The sequence below is a fragment of the Vipera ursinii genome (genome assembly GCF_947247035.1).
Source record: "Vipera ursinii genome assembly, chromosome: 3".
Classification (NCBI taxonomy): domain Eukaryota; kingdom Metazoa; phylum Chordata; class Lepidosauria; order Squamata; family Viperidae; genus Vipera; species Vipera ursinii.
This window is the reverse complement of record NC_139516.1, coordinates 211179970-211193992: the sequence shown is the minus strand read 5'-3', so window position 1 is coordinate 211193992 and position 14023 is coordinate 211179970. Positions and strand designations below refer to the sequence as shown.

Below are 14023 nucleotides of genomic sequence, written 5' to 3'. Positions count from 1 at the left end.
GAGGGAGAGAAAGAGGGGGGAGAGGGAGGGAGAGGAGGAAGGGAGAGAAAGAGGGAGGGAGAGAGGGAGAGGGAGGAAGAGAAAGAGGGAGGGAGAGAAAGAGAGGGAGGGAGAGAGGGAGAGGGAGAGAAAGAGGGAGGGAGAGAAAGAGGGGGAGAGGGAGGGAGAGGAGGAAGGGAGAGAAAGAGGGAGGGAGAGAGAGGGAGAGAGAGGGAGGAAGAGAAAGAGAGGGAGGGAGAGAAAGAGAGGGAGGGGGAGAGGGAGAGAAAGAGGGAGAGAAAGAGGGGGAGAGGGAGGGAGGGAGAGAGGAGAGAGGGAGGGGGAGAGAGGGAGAGAGAGAGAATTGAAAAAGGGCTCCCAACACTGGAGAGATTGAGGCAGGTCACCCCAAGATGGCCGGATGGGACCCTTTGGCAGTCTGGTGATGACGAGGATCATTAACATGATCTCAAGAGTGCCCAACTGGGCACTTTCTACAGGTAGTCTTTGATTTCAGCCCCATCCTGTCGTGTACAGGTAGCCCTCAACGTTCAACCACAACTGAGCCCAACGTTTATGTTGCTAAGCGAGACAGTTGTTAAATGAGTTTTGTCCCGTTTTACGACTTTTCTTGCAGTCGTTAAGTGAATCACTGCAGTTGTTAAGTTAGTAACACTAGTTCTTCAGTGAACCCAGCTTCCCTGTGGACTTTGTCAGCAGGTGCCAAAAGGGGGATCATGTGAGCCCGGGGACACTGCGACCGTCATAAATACGAGTCATTTGCCAATCGTCTGAATTTTGATCACACCTCCACGAGGATGATATAATGGTCATAAGTGTGAAACATGGTCATAAGTCAGTTTGAATTGTCACTAAGCGAATTATTGTAAGTCAAGTCGACTTACGACCATTTTTTTAGCGACCATTTGAAATGACAACGGCACTGGGAAAAAGGGACCGAGGACTGTTTTTCACACTTAACGGCCGTCACAGCACCCTCGTGGACTTGTGCAACTGGCAGGTGCTAAGGACTGTTGCGGCACTCTGGGATCACGTGATCCACCACTTGTGACCTTCCAAGCCGGCTTCCAACAAGCCAAGTTCACGGGGGAAGCCGGATTCGCTTGACGACCGTATGATTCACTTAATAACTTCAGTGTTTCGCTTGACAACTGTGGCAAAAAGGTCGCAACTGGGAACAAACAGCTGCCTGGTGTAGCCATGGAAATGTTGGACTCTGGAGTCCGGGGTGCTCTCTGAGCTGGCTTGTTTTTTTTTGCAGGCATTTCATGACCCAACTAGGTAGCATCATCAGGGCTACAATGGAGTGCTCTTTGCTGTCAGTTTATAAAAGGTAAAGGTAAAGGTTCCCCCGCACACGAGTGCTAGTCGTTTCCGACTCTAGGGGCCGATGCTCATCTCCATTTCAAAGCCGAAGAGCCAGCGCTTGTCCGAGGACGTCTCCGTGGTCATGTGGCCGGCATGACTAGATGCCAAAGGCGCACGGAACGCTGTTACCTTCCCACCGTAGCGGTCCCTATTTTTCTACTTGCATTTTTTACGTGCTTTCGAACTGCTAGGTTGGCAGAAGCTGGGACGAGTAACAGGCGCTCACTCTGCTACGCGGCACTCGGGATTCGACCCGCCAAACTGCCGACCTTCTGATCGACAAGCTCAGCGTCCTAACCCACTGAGCCACCGCGTCCCTGTCGGTTTATATAGTGGTGCATATATTTGCCTGTCTGGCGGGGGGGGGGGCAGTAGGGAATTTATACAAGCCCAGCACATCAGCCATCAATGGATACATAGACATTAACAACATCTATTTATATTATAGAAGTTGGAAGAATATAACAAAAGATATTTTTCTAATAACTAGAACCTCGGAGTCCTAGTAGACAGTCACTTCAATATGAGCCAGCCGTGTGCTGCGGCTGCCAAAAAAGCCAACACAGTGCTAGGCTGCATTAACAGAGGGATAGAATCGAGATCACCTGAAGTACTAATACCACTTTACAAGGCCTTGGTAAGGCCACACCTGGAATACTGCATCCAGTTTTGGTCACCAGGATGTAAAAAAGATGTTGAGACTCTGGGAAGAGTGCAGAGAAGAGCAACCAAGATGATTAGGGGGCTGGAGGCTAAAACATATAGGGAACGGTTGCTGGAATTGGGTTTGTCTAGTTTAACGAAGAGAAGGGTGAGGGGTGACATGATAGCAGTGTTCCAGTATCTCAGGGGCTGCCCCAAAGAAGAGGGAGTCAAGCTATTCTCCAAAGCGCCTGAAAGCAGAAGAAGAAGCAACGGATGGAAACTGGTCAAGGAGAGAAGCAACCTGGAACTAAGGAGAAACTTCCTGACAGTGAGAACAATTAACCAGTGGAACAACCTGCCTCCAGAAGCTGTGAATGCTCCAACACTGGAAGTTTTTAAGAAGAGACTGGACAGCCATTTGTCTGAAATGGTATAGGGTTTCCTGCCTGAGCAGGGAGTTGGACTAGATGACCTCCAAGGTCCCTTCCAAATTTTATTATTATTATTATTATTATTATTATTATTATTATTATTATTATTATTATTATGGTGATGGATAGAATTTACTTGTAAAAAATAAGAATGTATTGAAATGAACAATGTAAGCACTGTAGACAGGATAATTACTTTTTAATGAAATAGGAAAATGTGGGTTACCCCAAAATTAAGATTTCTTTTATATATTACAGGCTATTCTAGAATATTCTATTGCAATTAGGTAAAACTTAGAAACAGGACATGGATATGCCTAAGTGAAAATGTATTGAAATTTCTTCTAATTGATTATGTCACAAATGTATTGCTTCGGTTAATTGGATTATGTTCTAACTAAGAGAATCGAAGAGGGAATCTTTGTTGACGTGACTTGATTACCCAACCACCGTATTGCTTCATAAATACCTAAATGTAAAATTAAAAAATTAATAAAACTTGTACAAAAAATCCCTCTCAACAACATCTATAGACTACGCAGAACAGACAATCCTCCTCCTCCTCCTCCTCTCCACAAACCCCCCTCCCTTCTAGCACAGATGAGGTTCCCCAGTTGGGTCATGAAACATTTGCAAGAAAACCACCAAGATTAGACAGCAACAAGGACCTTACAGTCCTCTTCCTCCTCCTCCTCCTCCTCCTCCTCCTCCTCCACTCCAAACACCCCCTCCCATCCAGCATGGATGATGTTACCTAGTTGGGTCATGAAACGTCTGCAAGCAAAAAAAAAAACCCCACCAAGCTCAGAGACTACTAAGGACTCCACAAGCACCAAGAAAAACAATATTTCCATTTACTGCCCTACGGGCACCGACCTGGGCTCCCTCTGCCTCAGTTTCCCCACTTTAAAGCTCGAGTAACCCGAGGCTTCCCGAAGGACTTCCCAAGTGGAGTTCAGAGGCTCTAAAGACCAAACGGCAAGCAGGGCACTCGGTCGCCCTTGCGAAAGGAGAGACGCCAGATTGCGATCGACTCTGATCCTCCACGGAGAGGGCAGGGATGACGTGAGAAACAACCAGCCTCTTAATCCCCAGGGGCTCGTAATAAAGAATATTCCCCTGAGATTACAGTGGATTAAGCCTGACGGGTCATTAGAAAAACTTGGTCACAGGGAAAATATCCAGTGTGACCTTTAGCTTGAAAAGCCGGTAGTGGAATTATGGGAGAAATCTGGTCGGCAGGGATCTCCGTTCCCCCCCACACAGACACCACGCAGACCCCCCAAAGGGGGTGAGGGTTTGTAGTTGCCTGCTGGGTGGACGTGTGTGTGTGTGTGTGTGTGTGTGTGTGTGTGTGTGTGAAAGGTGGTGGTGGTGGGGAAAGCATCTGCAAGCTAAGCTCCCAGGGGAAGCTGCAACTCCATTTTTGCAAGAGAATATTTAAAGGGCTCTCCCATAACAGCCCGGCGGCCTTTTCGGGAGCGTCTCCTTCTCAGCCAAAGAAAAGAACGAAGCAACTTCTGCTTGGTTTCCTTACAGAGTACGGAATAACAGAGCTGGAAGGGACCCTGGAGGTCCTCTAGTCCAGCCCCCTGCTCAGGTGGGAGACCCTTACAGAATAACAGAGTTGGAAGGGACCTTGGAGGTCATCCAGTCCATCCCCCTGCTCAGGCGGGAGACCCTTACAGAATAACATGAGTTGGAAGGGACCATGGAGATCCTCCAGTCCAACCCCCTGCTCAGGGGGGAGACCCTTGCAGAATAACACGAGTTGGAAGGGACCCTGGAGGTCCTCTAGTCCAGCCCCCTGCTCAGGCGGGAGACCCTTGCAGAATAACACGAGTTGGAAGGGACCCTGGAGGTCCTCCAGTCCATCCCCCTGCTCAGGCGGGAGACCCTTGCAGAATAACAGAGTTGGAAGGGACCCTGGAGGTCATCCAGTCCAGCCCCCTGCTCAGGTGGGAGACCCTTACAGAATAACAGAGCTGGAAGGGACCCTGGAGGTCATCTAGTCTAGCCCCCTGCCCAAGCAGGAGACCCTTGCAGAGTAACAGAGTTGGAAGGGACCTTGGAGGTCATCTAGTCCAGCCCCCTGATCAAGCAGGAGACCCTTGCAGAATAACAGAGTTGGAAGGGACCTTGGAGGTCATCTAGTCCAGCCCCCTTGCTCAGGCAGGAGACCCTTGCAGAATAACAGAGTTTGAAGGGACCCTGGAGGTCATCTAGTCCAGCCCCCTGCTCAGGCGGGAGAAACCCTATGCAGCTAGTCCTCGACCACAACTGAGGCCAGAAGGTCCACTGCTAAGTGAATCAGTGGTTTTGCCCCATTTTAGCCCCTTTCTTGCCACACTTCTTAAGTCGGTCACCGCAGTTCATAAGTCAGTAACACGGTCGTTAAGTGAATCCGGCTTCCCCCATTGACTTCGCTTGTCAGAAGGTCGCAAATGGGGATCGCGTGACCCCCGGGAGACTGAAACCGTCGTAAGTGTGAGCCGGTTGCGAAGCGTCTGAATTTTGATCATGTGACCGGGGGGGGTAGAATGCTGCAACGGTTGTAAGTGTGAAAAACGGTCAAAACTCATTCTTTTCAGTGCTGTTGGAACCTTGGTCACTAAATGAACTGTTGTAAGTCGAGGACTACCTATATCCCGCCTTTATTATTTTTACAAACAATCCAAGTGACAACATATTCAAGCACACTTTCCCCCTTTGATTTTCCCCACAACAGCAACCCTGTGAGGTGGGCTGGGCTGAGTGAGATTGATTAGCTCAAAGTCACCCAGCCCACTTTCATGCTTAAGGCGGGACTAGAACTCACCATCTCCTGGTGATTGGCCCAAAGTCACCCAGCCCACTTTCATGCCTAAGGCGGGACTAGAACTCACCATCTCCTGGTGATTGGCCCAAAGTCACCCAGCCCGCTTTCATGCCTAAGGCGGGACTAGAACTCACCGTCTCCTGGTGATTGGCCCAAAGTCACCCAGCCCACTTTCATGCCTAAGGCGGGACTAGAACTCACCGTCTCCTGGTGATTGGCCCAAAGTCACCCAGCCCACTTTCATGCCTAAGGCGGGACTAGAACTCACCATCTCCTGGTGATTGGCCCAAAGTCACACAGCCCGCTTTCATGCCTAAGGCGGGACTAGAACTCACCGTCTCCTGGTGATTGGCCCAAAGTCACCCAGCCCACTTTCATGCCTAAGGCGGGACTAGAACTCACCGTCTCCTGGTGATTGGCCCAAAGTCACCCAGCCCACTTTCATGCCTAAGGCGGGACTAGAACTCACCGTCTCCTGGTGATTGGCCCAAAGTCACACAGCCCGCTTTCATGCTTAAGGCGGAACTAGAACTCACCGTCTTCTGGTTTATTGGCCCAAAGTCACCCAGCCCGCTTTCATGCTTAAGGCGGAACTAGAACTCACCGTCTCCTGGTGATTGGCCCAAAATCACCCAGCCGGCTTTCATGCTTAAGGCGGAACTAGAACTCACCGTCTCCTGGTGATTGGCCCAAAGTCACCCAGCCGGCTTTCATGCTTAAGGCGGAACTAGAACTCACCGTCTCCTGGTGATTGGCCCAAAGTCACCCAGCCCGCTTTCACGCTTAAGGCGGAACTAGAACTCACTGTCTCCTAGTGATGGGCCAGAGTCACCCAGCTAGCTTTCATGCTTAAAGCGAAACTAAAAACTCAGTCTTCTGCTTTCTAGCCTGGTGCCTTAACCACTAGACCAAACTGGCTATAAAAGAGCCGTATTCCTTCCTTGCACAATATTAGGGCGAGCAGACCTAAGGAAGTGTGTGTGTGTGTGTGTGTGTGTGTGTGTGTGTGTGTGTGTGTGTGTGTTAAATTGAAAGGGAAGGGCTGGAAATGTCATTCCTCATTTGAGCATGCAAGCCTTTCTTCACCTGACGTGACATTTCCTTGCCAGAGGGACACACAGATGCACACTCTGGGTTTAAATGTGGCAGCCGCTGCCGCCCGTTCGAGCTACAATGCAGAAGGGTCTCGGTGGGTCAGGCTGGATGCCACTGGCATTAGGATTGTGGAGAGCCCTAAATTTTCTGGCTGTTTGGATGGGAAGAGGAAGCCTCTGACTCCCGTCTCCCACGCATTAAGGCTGCAAATCTGGGATAGTTTGCACGCAGAAACTGCCATAATTTAAGGTACGCTCAACAGCTGCCATGGTATATTACTTTTCCACAGTGAAAGGAAAAAATGTGACCCACAGTAGTTTCAGTGCAGTCCTTGGCGCACACACACACAAACACACACACACACACGCACACAGAGCAGGAAGAAACAGCCCTCGCCCCATTTCCCATAAAGACCAACTGCAGATGTCCGTAAAGAGAATTCACCTTTTTTGCCACCCTAATCTTCAGATTAAAAAACAAAGACGCAACAAGTCCGTTCAGGTCTCCAGGTAGTCCTCGATTTACAACCATTCATTTAGTGACTGCTCAAAGTTACTACGGCCCTGAAAAAAAAGTGACCTGGGAATGTTTTTCATGCTTACAACCATTGCAAGCAGTCTCCCGTGGTCACATGATCAAAATTTGGGTGCTTGGCAACGGACTCGCATGTATGATGGGTGCAGCACACGCGCCACACACACACACACACACACACACACACACACACACACACACACACGGGTTACGTGATCCACTCTGGCGGCCTTCTGACCAGCAAAGTCAAAGGGCGAAGCCAGATTCACTTAACAACTTCTTGTAGGTAATCCTCGACTTAACGACCACAACTGTGTCCAAAGTTTATGTTACCAAGTGAGAAATTTGTTAAGTGAGTTTTGCCCCAGCTTTCCTAGCCACGGCGGTTGTTAAGCGAATCGCTGCAGTTGGTAAGTCAGCCACACGGTTGTTAAGCGAATCACTGCAGCGTGGCTGGCTGGGGGATTCTGGGAGTTGAAGTTCACAAGTCTTCAGGTTGCTGAGGTTGGGGATCCCCCGCCCTAGCTGACTCTCTACCTTTCCATGAATGAACTCTCAGGTGGAGTTCACACATACTTAACCAGATCTGTGGTTAAACAGCCGCGTTTGACCAAGGTGGGCTGCTCACCAAGTCTGTTTTTCTCTCGTTTAGACTACTGGACTACAACTCCCAGCATTCTGGCTGGGGAATTCTGGGAGTTGCAGTCCACTGGTCTTAAGCTGAGAAAGTCTGCTTTAAAGTTTTGTGCAAAGCTGAAAAATGGCTTACAGGAAGTCCCCGATTTACAGCGGTTCATTTAGTGACCGAACAGTGTTACAACGGCACTGGAAAAAGTGACTTATGACCGTTTTTCACACTTACGACCGTGGCAGCATCCCCAGGGTCACGTGATCAGAATTCAGACCCTTGGCAACCGATTCGTCTTTATGACGATCGCAGTGTCCCCAGGGGGGGGGTGTGTCACGTGATCCGCTTTTGCAATCTTCTGACCAGCAAAGTCAACAGGGGAAGCCAGCTTCACTTAGCGACCGCCTGACTGTAACTTAACAGCTGCAGGGATTCCCTTAGCAACGGTGGCGAGAAAGGTTGTAAAACAGGGCAAGCTCCACTTAGCAAATGTTTCACTTAGCAACCTAAATTCTGGGCTGAATTGTCGTCGTAACTTCAGGACTGCCTGCATTTCGTTAACCAGGATCAGGGGACAAAAAAAAAAACCTTTTAACAAAAGCTTGGGCAGAAAATCAAGATGGGTTTTGTCAAGAAACGTTTGGCTGGCATTTTCCTGAGGCACAAATGGCCTGGTCTACCTGGAGCCTCCTCTGCAGAGGCCAAGATGCAGCCCAGGTGAACTGCAGGAGAGTATTTATGGGCTGTAGAGTATTATGGGCTGTAGAGCAGGAGAAGGCAGAGTCAGAAGGATAAGCTCGGGCCAAGAAGCTTAATCTTTGCGGCAGGGGTCTCCAAACCTGGCCCCTTTAAGACTTGTGGACTTCAACTCCCAGAATTCCCCAGCCAGGAGAGGTGGCCTCATGGCTGGCTGAGGAATTCTGGGAGTTGAAGTCCACAAGTCTTAAAGGGGCCAGGTTTGGAGACCGCGGCTTTAAGGCAGTGTTCTTTAATCTTAGCCACCTTAAGATCTCTGGACTTCAACTCCCAGAATTGCCCAGCCAGACACTTTAAAACTTGTCAAACCACGTTTAGGCAATCCACACATTTTCAACCGCAGCACAACTCTGGCAGCTTCCCAGCTCTAGCGATTCACGTGGTAGGCAGCTTGCACCAAGCCAGGCCAGCAAATTCAACTCCTAAAAACATTTAAGCAAGGCGTCCTTCGTCTTAAAACTACAATGCGGCTTTTGGAAAGCCAAATGAAACATATCTTATTCACAAACTAAAATGAGAGATTTTGGCTTTGCACGGAGGACAGGTCCCAGATAAGCAAAAGTTACTTTGGGGTCCCCGAGCGTGGTTGTTTTCTCGGAAGACGTTTCATGACCCAACTAGATAACACCATCAGTGTTAGAAGGGAGTGAGGTTTCATCATGATAGCACAGATGCGGTCAGCTAGTTTTCATGAAATGTCCCCAAGCAAATGACCAAGCTCAGACACCGCCAAGGCCCCACAGTCCTCCTCCTCCTCCTCCTCCCTGCAAACTGCACTCCCTTCTAGCACTGATGATGTTACCTAGTTGGGTAATGAAATGTCTGGAAGAAAACCACCCAGCTCAGAGGGCACCAGGGACCCCACAGTCTTCTTCTTCTTCTTCTTCTTCTTCTTCTTCTTCTTCTTCTTCTTCTTCTTCTTCTTCTTCTTCTTCTTCTTCTTCTTCTTCTTCTTCTTCTTCTTCCTCTTCCTCTTCTTCTTCCCCCCTTCCACAAACCCCACTCCCTTCTAGCACTGATGATGTTACCTAGTGGGGTAATGAAATGTCTGGAAGAAAACCACCCAGCTCAGAGAGCATCAAGGACCCCACAGTCGTCGTCTTCTTCTTCTTCTTGCAACTTGGGAGTCCTCCTAGATTCACGGCTCACCTTGGAAGACCATATAGGAGCCGTGACTAGGGGGGCCTTCGCACAGGTTCGCCTGGTGCGCCAGTTGCGGCCCTATCTTAGCCGGGATGATTTATGCACGGTCACTCACGCGCTCGTGTCCTCTCGTCTGGACTACTGCAACGCTCTCTACATGGGGCTGCCCTTGAGGACCACCCGGAAGCTCCAACTGGTACAGAATGCAGCCGCGAGAGTTGTGTTGGGAGTCTCCCGATACTCCCACGTTACACCTCTGCTCCGTGAGCTGCATTGGTTGCCGGTTGCCTTCCGGGTGAGATTCAAGGTACTGGTAACGGTGTTCAAAGCCCTCCATGGCATGGGGCCGGAGTACCTTAGGGAACATCTGCTGCCGGCATCAAGCTCCCTGCGCCCTGTGCGTTCCCACAGAGAGGGCCTCCTCAGGGTGCCACCGATCAGAGAATGTCGACTGGTGGCCCCCAGGGGGAGATCCTTCTCTGTGGGTGCTCCGGAGCTGTGGAATCAGCTACCGGTAGAGCTCCGGATGGCGCCCGATCTTCGCTCCTTTCGTCGCGATCTCAAGACGTTTCTGTTTGTTCAAGCCGGCCTAGCCTGATGGGGACTGGTGGGGTTTTTTATTTTTGGTTTCTTAATTTTATCTTGGGGTTTTAGAATTGTATTCCAATTGTTTTATCTTGGGCTATCATTTAATCTCTTTTTAATGTTTGTATTTAGTATTTTATTCTGCCCTGTGAACCGCCCTGAGTCTTCAGGGAGAAGGGCGGTATAGAAATATTATTAAATTAAATTAAATTAAATTCTTCTTCTTCTTCTTCTTCTTCTTCTTCTTCTTCTTCTTCTTCTTCTTCTTCTTCTTCTTCTTCTTCTTCTTCTTCCTCTTCCCCCCTTCCACAAACCCCACTCCCTTCTATCACTGATGCTGTTACCTAGTTGGGTAATGAAACGTCTGGAAGAAAACCACCCAGCTCAGAGGGCACACGGGACCCCACAGTCCTCTTTCTCCATCTCTTCCTTTCCACACTCCCTTCTTTTGATGACTGGGGAATTCTGGGAGTTGAAGTCCACACAACCTGAAGTTGTTGAGGTTGAGAAATGTTGTCCTACCTAAAGCAAAGGAGCCACGTCTCCCTTTACAATTTTTGGGCCTGCAAATTAGTATCCCGTCAGTCCCATCTCCAACTTGGGAACTTCCAGAAGTATGAATTTAATTTAACTCCATTTAATTTGATTTATCTTAAAGCTTTAACGCACACTCCACCAGAGTTCCTATGGCAAAGAAACTCTAAGCAATCCTTTTTGAAACAATCAACAGAAATCTTTACAAAGAAGAGACCAGACAGCCATTTGTCTGAAATGGTATAGGGTTTCCTGCCTGAGCAGGGGGTTGGACTAGACGACCTCCAAGGTGCCTTCCAACATCATCACCATTATCCTCCACCATTTTGATTTCCGCGAACGTCAATACCACAAAGGATGATTGATGCGTGAACCACAGTTGGAGGCCCATATTGTGAAAAAACACCCCAGCAGAACACAAGAAGCAGAGTTTATTCTGCACATCACAATTGTTGGAGTGTGCAAGACCTGCTGAACCTCAAACCTCGGCTTACCAAATGCGGTGCCAAGTTCACATACCCCAGACCCGAAGTCTTTACTTAAAGTAAAACTTCCCTTCTTATTTCATCGAGTTTTTACTTCTTTCAGATGCCGCGGTAAAAACTTACAAGCTGATTTAAAGGAAGCTCGCCCAGCCTTTCAACACAAAAGCTTCTGTGTTGGGTTCCACAAGCCCCGTGGGACCCACAATTTCCATTTGCTAAGCGAAGCAGCTATTAAGTGAGTTGCGCCCCATTTTACGACCTGGCTTGCCCCAGTTGTTAAGCGGATCACTGCAGTTGCTAAGGGAATCATGGTGCTGTTAAGTGGATCTGGCTTCCCCTATTGAATTTGCATGTCAGAAACTGGCTGGGAAGATTGTAAATAGAATAACAGAACACCAGAGTTGAAAGGGACCTTGGAGGTCATCTAGTCCACCCCCTGGCCAAGCAGGAGACCCTTGCAGAATAACAGACCTGGAAGGGACCTTGGAGGTCTTCTAGTCCAACCTCAGGCTCAAGCAGGAGACCCTTACAGAATAACGGAGCTGGAAGGGACCCTGGAGGTCCTCTAGTCCACCCCCTGCCCAGGCAGGAGACCCTTAAAGAATAATGGAGCTGGAAGGGACCCTGGAGGTCCTCTAGTCCACCCCCTGCCCAGGCAGGAGACCCTTGCAGAATAAAGGAGCTGGAAGGGACCTTGGAGGTCTTCTAGTCCAGCCCCCGGCTCAGGCAGGAGACCCTAGTTCCAGATTTTTGCACATTCTTTGCACATGCGATCACATGATCTTTAGGGCAGTGCAACCCTCATGAGTACATGCCAGTTGCCAAGCATCTGAATTTTAATCACGTGACCACTGGGCTGCTGCAACAGTTCCCAGTGTGAAAAACGGTCATAAGTCACCGTTTCCGGTGCTGTTGTAACTTTGAACGGTCACTAAACAAATGACCGTAAGTCAGGAGTGCCTGTACCGAATCCCATCCGTCTCCAGTGCCCAAAAGAAGCCTGGATGGCAGAGGTGCCCCCTTTGAGGGCATGCGCTCTCGGGGACCGTCCTCGGGGGTGTCTTCAGGATGGGCCTCTGGACTGGGACCTTCTCCTTCCGGATGCCTTGAACCCGGCTCTTCCTGTTCTTAGGAAGGGAGCGGGCCCAGAAGGGTCCTGAGAGCAGCGCTGGGCTCCCAGAAGCCTCCCAGGATGGCTTTTAGGGCACAGCAAAGCAGTGGAACTCCCCGCCACGAGATGAAGATACCACGGCTTTTTTTGCAAGCGAGTGCCCGGAAATGTTTCCTGCCCGAGCAGGGGGGTTGGACTAGACCAGGGGTAGGCAACCTCGGCTCTTTTAGGACTCGTGGACTTCAACTCCCAGAATTCCTGAGCCAGCCATGCTGAGGGGAAAGGGAGAGGCTTCCAAGCTGAGCCATGCTGGCTGAGGAATTCTGGGAGTCGAAGTCCACCAGTCATGAAGAGGCCATAGTTCTCCCATGCTGACTGAGGAATTCTGGGAGTTGAAGTCCACCAGTCATGAAGGGGCCATAGTTCCCCCATGCTGGCTGAGGAATTCTGGGAGTTGAAGTCCACCAGTCATGAAGAGGCCATAGTTCTCCCATGCTGGCTGAGGAATTCTGGGAGTTGAAGTCCACCAGTCATGAAGGGGCCATAGTTCTCCCATGCTGACTGAGGAATTCTGGGAGTTGAAGTCCACGAGTCATGAAGGGGCCATAGTTCTCCTATGCTGGCTGAGGAATTCTGGGAGTTGAAGTCCATGAGTCCTAAAAGAGCCGAGGTTGCCTACCCCCTGGACTAGACGACCTCCAGGGTTGCCTTCCAACTCTTGCTCCATCTGTTACTTCTTTCATCGGTGAGCCTGCTATTCCAGGAGATGGGCTCCCTCGGCTGGGGATGATGGGCCAGGCTGGGCTCCCAGGGGGCCGGGAGGAGTCCGGGGACGGGGGCAGAGGGGGCTTCCCCGCCCAGGGCAGACGACCCATCCCGGCCCCGCCGCGGCCCCCGCTCACCTGCCCCGCCCGGCTCTCCATGGCATCGGCGGCCTGGCTCCGGCTGGCGCGGCTGCGATGCCCGCCCGGCTCGCCTGGGCAGCCGCCAGTGCGCCGCTCGCTCTCTGCCTCCGCCAGCCGGGGACCTCCCCCCCCGCCCCGCCCCGATGACGTCACCCGCCCCCCCTCCTGGCCCCCCGCCGCCGCCCACGCGCGGCTTGCGGGGAGCGCTGGTCGTGGGGAAGCGGGCAGGTGCACGGGTGGAGGGAGGGAGGGAGGGAGAGAAGGAGGGAGGATAGGTGGGCGGATGGGCAGGTGGAGGGAGGGAGGGAGGAGGGATGAATGGAGGGAGGGAGAGACAGGTGCACGGGTGGACGGGCAGATGGATGGAAGGATGGATGGATGGACGGGCAGATGGATGGATGGAAGGAGGGAGGGAGGGAAGGAGGGAGAGAAGGAGGGAGGGACAGCTGCACGGTGGACAGGTGGGACGGATGGGCAGGTGGAGGGAGGGAGGGAGGGATGAATGGAGGGAGGGAGAGACAGGTGCACGGGGTGGACGGGCAGATGGACGGAAGGATGGATGGATGGACGGGCAGATGGATGGATGGAAGGGAGGGAGGGAGGGAAGGAGGGAGAGAAGGGAGGGAGGGAGGGACAGCTGCACGGTGGACAGGTGGACGGATGGGCAGGTGGAGGGAGGGAGGGAGTGGATGAATGGAGGGAGGGAGAGACAGGTGCACGGGTGGACGGGCAGATGGACGGAAGGATGGATGGATGGACGGGCAGATGGATGGATGGAAGGAGGGGAGGGAGGGGAAGGAGGGAGAGAAGGAGGAGGGACAGCTGCACGGTGGACAGGTGGACGGATGGGCAGGTGGAGGGAGGGAGGGAGGGATGAATGGAGGGAGGGAGAGACAGGTGCACGGGTGGACGGGCAGATGGACGGAAGGATGGATGGACGGGCAGATGGATGGATGGAAGGAGGGAGGGAAGGAAGGATGAGAGA

At 51.3% G+C, this 14023-nt stretch overlaps 1 protein-coding gene across 1 annotated transcript in view; it reads right to left on the bottom strand.

Moving 5' to 3' along the window:
• Nucleotides 1-14023, bottom strand: part of LRRC24 (leucine rich repeat containing 24) — a 37165-nt gene that overhangs the window by 6414 nt on the left and 16728 nt on the right. The gene's annotated exons all lie outside the window — the stretch shown is intronic.